This window comes from Mustela nigripes, chromosome 1 (assembly GCF_022355385.1).
Source record: "Mustela nigripes isolate SB6536 chromosome 1, MUSNIG.SB6536, whole genome shotgun sequence".
Lineage (NCBI taxonomy): Eukaryota > Metazoa > Chordata > Mammalia > Carnivora > Mustelidae > Mustela > Mustela nigripes.
In genome coordinates this window covers 63,261,570-63,273,664 of record NC_081557.1, presented here as the reverse complement: position 1 = coordinate 63,273,664, position 12,095 = coordinate 63,261,570, and the positions used below count along the sequence as shown (strand labels likewise).

Sequence of the window (12,095 nt, the reverse complement as noted above, 5' to 3'; positions counted from 1 at the left end):
TTTGAGAATGTTGAACCATCCTTGTAGCCCAGGGATGAATCCCACCTCCCACCTGGTCATGGTGGATAATCTTTTTAATGTGCTGTTGGATCCTGTTTGCTAGGATCTTGTTGAGAATCTTAGCATCCATATTCATCAGTGATATTGGTCTGAAATTCTCCTTTTTGGTAGGGTCTTTGCCTGGTTTGGGGATCAGGGTAATGCTGGCTTCATAGAAAGAGTCTGGAAGTTTTCCTTCTGCTTCAATTTTTTGAAACAGCTTCAGGAGAATAGGTGTTATTTCTTCTTTGAAAGTTTGGTAGAATTCCCCAGGCAATCCATCATCAGAAGTTATTATCAACAGTTATATGCCAATAAGCTAAGCAACCTAGATGAAATGGATGCATTCTTGGAAAACTATAAATTCCCCAAATTGAAGCAGGAAGAAATTGACAACCTGAATAAACCGATATCTATTAACCAGATTGAAGCAGTGATCAAAACCTCCCAAAAAATGTTTTTTCTAAATAAAAAAAAAATTTAGAAGCACTCACTTCTAAAGCTATATTCTAGTTCCTAAAAACAAAGTTAGTTTACTTAACTGATCAAAAAAACATGTGGCATTTTTGTCATTGGCTTTTCAATATTGATAATTAATATTGTTCATGTTGGTTGAAATTACTGAAAGTGAATACATTTATTCTGAAGTCCAGAGATTTAAAGGAAATCTTACAAAGACACATAGTATATTCATACAGAAGACAGGAAAGTCAACTAACATTCCCATTTTTTGTATAACCTTTCTTTCAAAACATTCAGATGCCTAACATGACCACACTCACCACTGCAGTCTCTCAGCTTCTCAGATGAGTAAGACCTAGTCTTGGCTCTCAAAAAAGGTTACTTTCTACAGAGGAAAATGGATAAGAACATTGATTTTTTTTTTCAGTGATAATGGGTTCTACTGGAAGGGCACACCCAAGTATCATTTACTAATAATTATTAATATCTATTTGAGTATTTGGTATTAAATTCTTTTAAAAATTTATTTATTTGACAGACAGAGACAGAGAGATAAAAAGAGCCCAAGCAGGGGGAGCATATTAGAGGGAAAAGCAGACTCCCGGCTGAGCAGGAAGGCCAAGGTGGGGCTTGTTCCCAAGACTCTGGGATCATGACCTGAGCTGAAGGCAGATGCTTAACTGACTGAGCTACCCAGGCACCCCTGGTATTAGATTCTTAATGTGTGATTTTAATTCTCAAAATAATCTTATGAGATATAAGTAAAAATATCTCCATTTAATAGGTGAAGAGTCCAAAAATTAGAAAAAGCAAGTTAATTGCCAAAGGGCACATCATAGTCAAGATTAAAATCTAAGATCTTGAGGCTTGCTGGAGGGGAGGTGAGAGGGGAATGGGATAATCGGGGGATGGGCATTAAGGAGAGCATGTGATATGATGACCACTGGGTGTTATACACAACTGATAAATTATTGAACACTACATCTAAAATTAATGATTACTATATGATGGCTCATTGAATTCAAATTAAAAAAATAATAATAAAATAAAATAAAATCTAAGCCCATAACTCCAGATTCCCTTCTGGTATTGAAAAACCAGTATTATTGCTTTTTCTTTTAATGGAGGTATTTGTTTCAGATGTACAACATAACGATTCAATATTTGTATACATTGTGAAATGATCACAATAAATCTAATTAACATCTGTCACCTTACATAGTTAGAAAATATTTGTTTTCCTTGTGATAAGAATTTCTGAGATGTAGTCTTTTAGCAACAATGAAATATGCCATACAGTGTTATTAAATATAGTAACCATGCTGTACATTATAGCCCCATGACTTATTTTCTATAGCTGAAAATTTATACCTTGTGACCCCCTTGCCTCTGGCAACCACCAATCTGTTCTCTGTGTCTATGAGCTTTATTGGAGACACCAACACTAATGACCAGATTTTTATAACTCCCCAAATAAACTTGATAGTATAGATTTCTAATTCCCCGAAGTCTTGGACTCAGGGAAAGTAATCCATTACATTTGTCCTGTGCACTTTTAAAAATTGGAGGATGTTTTCCCTTGCCTAGCCTTGCATTGCTCAGTTGATGTGTTAACCATATTAATGCTATGGCACATAAAGAAAAACAGTAAAGTTGGCATGACAAAATGCATACATGGATGGCTGGAAGTCTCTGGCTCATGCCTGGCTGAGGGCTGAAAGGATGAGTATTCTCAAGACAAGCCAACCAGCATCCCTTATCATTTTCACTTCTGAAAGTGCTATTATTAATTATACCAGGATAACAGGCTTAAATCCAGCTATTCTGGGCAAACCAGTACTGTGGAGACACTAATTATGGAACACCCATTGTTAACAGTATAGATAGTAAGCCTGGTCTATATTGTTATTAGTCTAAGGAAAATACAAAAATTTCAATGAAAATGCTCCTATTTTTTAAAAGCAAATGTGAGAAATTCTCAATGCATTAAAACCACTGTCTTTGGGTAGCCCATTTGTAAACAGTTCCATTTATTTGATAGGTTCATGGACATGGTAACTGTGCAGTTTAGGGATTATGTAATTACTGCTCCCATTTATAAAGTTCTCAAATATAACTTGATAACTTTTTTACTATTTAAATTCTAGATAGTTAACATACAGTGCAATGTTGGTTTCTATAGTAGAATTCAGTGATTCTTCCCTTACACACACCACCCAGAGCTCATCACAAGTGCCCTCCTTAATACCCATTACCCATCTAGCCCATCCCCCACCCACCTCCCTCTATCAGCCCCCAGGTTGTTCTCTACCATTAAGAGTCTCTTATGGCTTGTTTCCAATATTTCAAAATATTTTAATTTCACTTAGTCTTTTAAAATCTGTTAAAAAGGAATGTGTACCTTGTAGTATAGCTAGATGTGAATGAAGTTTACAGTGTAAAATCCTGACAAGGTGCCCCTCCCCACCTTTTTTTACTTCACTTGTACAATATGTAATTTTATTTTTTTATTATGTTATGTTAGTCACCATACAGTACTTTATTAGTTTTTGATATAGTGTTCCATGATTCATTATTTGCATATAACACCCAGCACTCATTACAACAAAGTGTCCTTCTTAATACCCATCACCAAGCTACCCCATCCCCAACAACTCTCCCCTCTGAAACCCTCAGATAGTCCCTCCCCATCTTTTATTTTGCATAGAGCTGGAGGATAAAACACCAAAATATGTTCTGTAAAAACATGTCATGTAGCTAGCCAGCTGTTGAACCCCTCAGTGCCAATGGATCAGTGCAGAAGACCACCACATATGGAATGAAAAATCAGTAACTCTTGCGCTACCACTTACAGGTATTATAAGCTCTCTGAGTCTTAGTGTTCCACATGGGAAAAAAGAAAAGATGTGAAAGAACACAACACATAAAAGACATTTAATGCATGTCCCATGCCCCTACATTTCATTAATTTTCATCAACATTTAAGACTTTGTTGACTACTTCCTAGATGTAAGGCATGGAGAGAAAGATGTTTTCCCAGAAACAGAGACACTGTCCCTGACATCGGCTTAGTTCTGGGGGATGGACAGGCAAGATCTATTCAGTTCTTCACCCTGCCTGTAAAACTGTGGAGACCTAGATGCATACCCTAATGACATTGTACCTTTGGAAAGAACCACCAGCTGTGAAATCTGTGTCTGTACAAATGGGGCAACACTTGATGAGAATTGGCTCCTCTCTGCTGGCATGAAATCTTTTCAAGACGTGAACTGAAAGTTGCAAGTTCATATCCAGGCTTAATATTGGGGATTCACATTCTCTCTTTTCCTCTAGGGGACTTCCTTTTTTTTTTTTTTTTTCCTAATCCTGACTCCCATAATTAATTTACATAGGTAGCTTCATGGTCCAGAATTTAATTTCATCTACCCAGTGTATCTCTTTTCTGGATAAATAGACCGATTTGGAGGCTAGATGACAAGGCTGCACAGCTGCCACCCTGGGACAGGGGCCAGAGGTAGGCCAGCACTTGGCTAAACTGTGCTGCCTCATTCTCCACATATTGGTGATTAAAAAAAAAAAAAAAAAAAATTCATCCCTGGTGAAATGGCTACTGATCCAATGAAAGGAGCACTTTCATTTTGTCATGGTGGATTATATAGTTGCCATGCAAGATTTAACCACAGAGAATCAGCAAATTCTGCTGGTTCCCGATCCATTCTTATTCTGCAGAGAAACGTGCCTAGGCTGGCCAATTGAAGGCACCATGGAAAATGCTAGCAAAGCAGGACCCTGTCCTCCTCAACATTCACATAATTGTAAGAAAGTTGGAAAGAGAGGCAGGGACCATCAACTCCCCTAGGTAATAACAGAGGTTTATTGGTTGAGGAAATAGCCTTGTTAGAAAGGGGGTCCCCAGAGTCCTACTGCTGGAATCAGCCTATTCTGTCTCTAAGCTGACTCGGCCCTGTTCTTTTAGTTTCTTGCTAAATGTCAGGGACATCAGAACTTATATTTCTTTACCTGTGTAGGGTTTGGTAGGCATAAGATCAATTTGCATGTGAAAAGTTAATCTGTGAGGTCAAAAAGAAAGTAAATTTCATATTATTACTTGGAATGTGTGGGTTTTAGGGAAGATTTTTTTAGTTTAATTCACTGCTTTTCTGTGTACTTCATGTGGGCCTTATTTCTCATGAAATGTTAGAACTGGAAGGATCTTTAAAAATCGTAGCTTTCAGTCCCTTTGAGGTTAAGAGAGGTGAACAGGGGTTTCAAAGGATATAAACTGAGTGACCACCATTGACTGTCTAAATCAGTCCAAGTCTGTGAGTGCCAAAGAGCATTACATGCATAGAGGGAGATACCACAGGAAATGAAGCCCTATGGTTACTCTAGACATAAAAATAAATACTGATTTTTTTTGGATTTGACTGTCGGACAGTTGTATGAGTGCACTCCCTTCATGACTGTGGGGGACAGCTGTAGCTGGATGTTATGGTGTCAGTAGTATGGAGAAGGGTATTGCCTGAGTCAGTGTCATCAGACACTCTGGCATTTGACATTATCACACCACAGATTTGAGAACAGTGTGAAAACTGATGAGCTGTTTTCAAGTTATAAACTAGTGGAAAGCCAGAAGCACACATACACTGGTGTTCATGGAGTGTGAAGCTATGGTACAAGGTACCCTTAGGCACTGTCTCCATAGCCATGATATCAGGTGTGGGGGCAGCAGACATATTCCAGACCCAATTTACCCCTCAAAGGGAAAGAGGCCCCAACCTACTTCCAGATGCTCCTTGGCTCAGGGTCTCGAGGACTAAGCTCACTCCTTGCCAGGCTGTTATTATAGACTGCTGTGTGGAAACAGAACTAGCAGAGATGAAGAGAGACAGGTAGGAAGTGACACAGAATGAAATAAACATTTTACTGGTGTGAAACCAAGCAACAAGTTAATGGGCACAGAATATGTTTGTCCTGGCAACTACTTTTATTTCATTTTTCTGGCAAAATGGAATCTTGATGAAACTACATTTTTAGATGAAGTTTACTGACCACAGAGTGCCAGGGAAGCTGAGAGATTTCATTGCACTGTTAAAGTAACAGTTATCTTTGGGGAAGTGAAGAAAAAGCCCATAAGATAAGAGTGAGAATGTGGTAAATACCAACATTAAAAAAATAATAATATATTTCATGGTGCACCTGGCCAGCTCAGTCAGAAGAGGATGTGACTCTTAATCTTGGGGTTGTGTGTTCAAGCCCCACATTAGTGTAGAGATTACTAAAAAAATAAAATAAAGCTTAAAAAATTAATATATTTCTTGGTGTTATATAATGAGAGGATTTCATTTAGAGTGAGTGACTCAAGTGTTATAAAAGCAGTGATAGCTTAAAATATGTTTACTTTGAATGTGCACATCAAATGTAAAATCTCAGTGAGACCAGTAAGTTACAGAACTCACTTATTTTAATATATAATTACCTGATTAAATGGTACTTCAGTGAACCTAGAACCCATCTAGATGTCTCTTGCTAGTCATCTGTTACAGCCATCTGGTAACCAAGCAGTGTTAATTCCAGCTCTGGAATCTACTTCCAATTTGCCCTATACATTGTCACTCACAGACCCCTTAAAAATGCATAACTGGTGCCTTTACTTAGCACCTTTTGTACTAGGTATTGCCTTTTGTAAAATAATAATAATAATTAATAATAATACATGACACTTTCACGTTGGGGCCAGAAAAAAAATGATCTAGATATTCTGAAACTAAAAACAGATTCAACTTGTTGAGAAGGACAACTCCTGGAGACTTTTATTTTACAAAGGAAATTAGAAAATAGGACTATTAGGGTCAACTTATGCTGTAATGTAGTGTTTCTTGAATATGAGTCACAAGTGTTTCATATTTCAGAAGTAATTTTTCATATCCATGTACTACCTATACTAGTTTCCTTGTAATTTCTGAATAAAATCAGTTCCATAATGAAATTAGTTTACTTAGAGGGAAATTTTGCTTTACTTCTATAAATGGAAAAGTAGAGTAATTTTAATAAATATAAATTAGCCGTAAAAATACATGAGTGTTGAAATAAAACTATTCACCAGTGAGTAAAATCATCCTGTAGATTCCCAGTGGCCCTCACACTATGTTTTGGTAAATACCACTTACCCAACCCTCTTAGAAACCCGCCTTAGCAGGCAGGCATCAGGAGACTCACTGATTTAGAAAGTGTGGGAAACTGTTACTGTAAGGGTGGGATTGACCACAGACACTCCTTTCCCCCCACTTTTCTTCCACTATTGCATTTTGTTCTTATGGAAGCCTATTGCCTTTTCCAAAGCTTACTAATAACCTTGAGCTTTCCCGGAACCATAAACATTTGCAAGAATAAAATCTGCTCAGGTTCCTGAGAAATTTCTCTGCTATTATGTAACGTAGACAAGCAGAGAAAACATCTGCAGTCCTGTGGGGTCAACTCCCAGAAATCTTAACATTGAACCACAAAAGCCTTGCTATTTCTAGCTTTTCAATTTTCACTTGTTAATGTGTCTCCAACTACCATAGCATAAATAGCAGCATTGCTTATTTTCGTGGAATTAAAGAAGTAAGAAATTTGTTGGGCTCTCAAGGTATGCCATATCAAGACATCCCCTACCTCCCAAGGTGATTACATTACAAACAGAGAGGATTCAGAGCCAGAAAATCTGGGTTCTGACCCTCACATTGCATGGTCTGAGGAAAGGATTTGATTTCACTGTATCTCGTCTTCTCTCTTGTCATTTGTGTGTGTGTGTGTGTGTGTGTGTGTGTGTGTGTGTGTGTGTGTTATTCTTCATCTCAAAGTGTATATTTCTCATCAGGCTTCCCAGAACCTTCCATCACAGATGGAAGATATATATGCCTTAAGTATTCAATGACAGACTTTAATTTATAGTAATTACATTTAAGATACTGTTCCAGATGCTGGGGAGACACACCTAAGCAGAATGTGGTTCCTACTTTCAAAAAACTTATAACGAAGCAAATGAGCAAACACCCAGAGAAACAGCACACTATAATACAAAGAATTGTTTGGTCCTATAAAAAGTAAAATTTTTTTCATCTGTCATTATATCCATTATTGCTAAGTAGTTTTATTGGGCTATCCCTATGAAATCTACTTAGCAGAACTAATACATTGTAGTGAAATTAAAGTGTTAAGGAAATTCAGGGGAAAAAAGTAGAAAATACACTTAGGTCACCACAGCTTTGAAAGGATCCTTTGACAAAGCTCCCCGTTTAAGGCCTCTATGATGCCACCCAGTTCTGGAAAAGTATAGCCTCCCAGTGTCTCTGGGGCAGACTGAGTTCTATCTGCTTAGACACAGAGAGATGTGCAGGGACAGTCAAGGGGATACAGTGGGACTTTGTGTTCTGAGGCTGACAAGTTGTATGTGAGGAGGATTACTGTGGACCATTAATCAGAGATCGCTTCATCTTTTTCTACATATTCTCTCCCATTCTAAATATTTTTCTCTTTCAATAATAGTGTCTCAATAGCAGGAAAGGGAACTTTGGTGTCAGATATTTCTTTTTTTTTTTTTTTTTAAGATTTTATTTACTCATTTGAGAGAGTGAGCAAGAGAGAGAGCCCAAGGTTGGGGGCTGGGAACAGGGAGAAGAGAGGCAGAAGGAGACTCAGACTACCCTGAGCAGGGAGCCTGATGCAGGACTCCATCCCAGGACCCTGCTATCGGGACCTCAGCCAAAGGCAGATGCTTAACAAACTGAGCCACCCAGGCGCCCTGCTGGCAGACATTTCATATACTTATAACACTATTCTCTGAATTCAGGTTTCCTCATCTAAAAAAAGTAAGCTCATTATATTTACTTTGACAGGTTATTTTAAAGATGAAACAAGCACATTGATGAAGTGCTCAGAACTTAGCACATGTTCAGTACACAGTAGGCGTTCAGTAACTATCAGTTACTTCTGTAGAGCCGATGTTAAAGATTATACTGTGTTTTTCAAAAATTGCAGCATTCTTGGTTTTCGGGTATTTATAACACCTATTTATTACACTATCCTTATTCCATTGTATGTCTCATTATTGGTTTATGTATTCAAAAACCATGGATTGTTGTGTGCCTGGGCTAGCCACTGGATTAGATTCTTAGAATTTAGAGATTGATGGGACAGAATCCTGCCTTCAGGGAGCTTGCAGTCAACCATGAGAGACATGTATTTCAACAAGTGTTTTGTTTTATTTTAAATTTATTTTTTAAAGATTTTATTTATATGAGAGAGAGCAAGAGAGAACAGGCATGGGAGGGGCAGAAATAGAGGGAGAAGTAGGCTCTCTACTGAGTAGGGAGCCAGATGTGGGGCTTGATTCTAGGACCCTGGGATCAGGTCCTCAGTCGAAGGCAGACGCTTAACTGACTGAGCCACCCAGGCACCCCTCAATGAATGGTTTTAATACAACTTGGTAAGTCCTATGATGAAGACATGTACAAAGTGTGATAGGGCTCAGAGGAGGGAGTGCTCACATTTGGTGACTGGCCAGGATGTTTCAAAGAGGAAACTGATGAAGAGTTATTGGCTCTGTCATTGAAGGGAGAACTAGAATGATATCCAGGAAAACCTGAACAAATATTTCTTCTGGTTTCATCTTTGGAATGTGTCTGCAACAGGAGCATTGATCCAGGGGTCCTACAGAAGTTTAGACTATAGCTGGGACACAGTTACTGTTCTTATAGTTTACAAGAGATGAATTTGTACAGCTTTTAGGGAAGTCAGAAAATTCATGTATCTTTTATAACAGCTTAGGTTATCAAAGCTGGACAAAAAGGATAATGTGATTATTTATAAGCCCTTATGGACCGAGGATGAACAGAAAGGATGCTTGAGAAAATATTAACGTACTTAATACTCTTTGGTATTGATCATTCAGCTCATTTAGATCAGGTGGCCACTCCATGCCAGGCACTGGGGATAAAACAGTAGACAAGTGAAAGAGTCTCATTACTCTAGGGGAGATGGAAAGATAAAAACATATTCCAATGACATGGCGTAATTTGATAAGTGATATTCATCTCATTCATTAAACATTGTTGAACATTTGAGCCATGATATAGGACTACATAGAGTGAGGTGGGAGCACACAGATACACTTGGCCTGGGCTGAGAATTTATGGAAGGCTTCCTGAAGGAGGCAGGCAGCAAGTAAGTTGTACCAAGAAGAATCACAGGTAATTTGCCAGATAGTGAGGGTATTTCCAGCAGTAGAAAAAGAGGAAGCAATGTCACAGGACTGTAAAGCAACATGGTTCCTATGGGGAATACCAAACAGTTCATTCCAGCATTACTAGAACATCACATATAAGGGAGGAGTGGCAGGTGATGAGTCTGGAGAAGCAGGCAGGATGGAAGTTGTGAAGAATCTTATACTTATGGCTAAGCCTGTATGATAAAGAACTCCATCAACTTTCTGTGGTCATTGAAAAAAAAGTGTCATTTTTTCTGGATATCAGAAATTTCTGTTTTCAGTCGTACATTGATGAAGATTTTTTTTTAACTCAGTAATTACCATCTGGAAGTATAATATTTATATGTTTATTATTCATCCATTCACTAAGTATTCATTGATTTCTTGCAATACTCAGTCACATTATGATTCTGAGAATAAAGTAACCCTACCCTCATAAAACATACTATCTAGAGAAGGAAATAAATATCAAATAGTTAATTATAAACTAACAATTTTGGGAGACACTGTGAAGAAATAATATGGGGTATTGAGAAGCCAGTAACTTTAGGGCCAAGATGAGCAGCTTACCCGAGAAGGTCTCCTGAGGAAAGATCATTTCAGTGGAGACCTGAAAATGAATAGGATTTCAACAGGTGAAGAGCAGAGGGAATGGACATCCTACACAAAGGAATGTCATGTGCTTAGTCTTTGTGGTGGGTTAGCAATTCAATATTTTTATGAAAGACAGAGATAGCCAGTAGAAATGCTCAGAACTGAGCAGCCAAGTGGTCAGAGGTGGATGGGGAGATATAGGTAGTTACCAACATGTGCAAGGGCCTCCTACATTGTATTAAGAAACTGAACTGTCAGGGTGCTGGGTGGCTCAGTGGGTTAGGCTCTCTACTCTTGATTTTAGCTCAGGTCATGATCTTGGGCTTGTGGAATCAAGCGCCATGTCTGGCATTGCTCTAAGTGGATTTATCTTAGATGCTCTCTCTCCCCACCATCTAAAAAAAAAAAAAATTTTTTTTGAACTATCTCTTGAAAGTGTTTAGGTTAGGATTTGCATTTTAAAATGCTCACTCTGGCTACCAAGTGAGTAAAGAGTTATAATAGGTACTAGAAGAGCAGACATGTGGTTCAAGTAGAATGCTTTGATCTTGGCCAAGATGGGGGTTGTGACTGCAGGGCTGGAGGGACCTGGAGATACTACTCACAGGGGAACTGCAGCTCAGAATGTCAGAGATCACAGGCAAAGGATGCTCCACACTGAACAGTTGTTTGTTACCTAGTTGCCTGAATTTTTGGATATTCCCCATGTCTTTTTTAGAATTCATGTAGCTTAATGACTCCTTCAACGCTAACAACCACTTGATTGGAGAGACAAGCAAGAAAAAAGCAAGGAGCAACAGGGACTCTCATTCTGTGCTGGTGAGAATGCAAAATGGTCCAGCCACTTTGGAAGACAGTTTAACAGTTTCTTGCAAAGCTAAAAATACTCTTGCCGTATAATCCAGCAATCACACTCCTTGATATTTACCCAAATGAATTGAAAACTTATGTTCACACCAAAACCTGCACACAGATGTTTACAGAAGCTTTAGTCATATTACCCAAACTTGGAGGCAACCATGATGCCTTTCAGTGGGTGAGTGGATACACAAACTGGGGTACATACAATAGTATTTAATAATGAAAAGAAATAAACCATCAAACTCTGAAAACCCACGGAGAAACCTTGAAAGCCTCTTGCTAAGCACAATGAGTGAATCTGAAAAGGCTCCATTCTGTATGACTCCAGCTATATAACATGGTGTAAAAGGCAAAACTATGGAAACCATAAAAACATCAGGGCTTGCCAACAGTTTTAGGGGCTTGGGAAGAAGATGAATGGGTAGAATACAGGGGAGTTTTAGGATAGTGAAACTATTCTGTACCATAAAGCTATTCTATACTACATGATCACAGAGTACATGTTCTACATTTGTCAAAACCCACACAATGTACAATACAAAGGGTGAAGTCTAACATAATCTATGAACTCTTGTCAATAATAATTTGTTAATATTGGTTCTTTGGTTGCAACAAGTGTACTACATGAATGCAGTATGTTAATAACAGGGGACACTGAGAGTAGCATGAGGTGGTGCATAAGAACTCTATGCAGGCATGCTTCAAAGATATTTCAGGTTTGTTTCCAGACCACAGCAGTAAAATGAATACTTCACTAAAGCAAATATTGCAATAAAGTGAGTCAGATGAATTTTTTTTCATGATGCATAAAAGGTTTGCACTATACTGTAGTCTGTTAAGGGTGCAATAGCATTGTGTATAAAAAATACATACCTTAATTTAAAACTAC

The 12,095-nt window shown here is 38.2% G+C and overlaps 1 protein-coding gene across 1 annotated transcript in view; it reads left to right on the top strand.

The window, feature by feature from the left end:
- The window catches only part of GRM5 (glutamate metabotropic receptor 5), a 517,692-nt gene that overhangs the window by 296,088 nt on the left and 209,509 nt on the right, over positions 1 to 12,095 (top strand). The window lies entirely within an intron of this gene.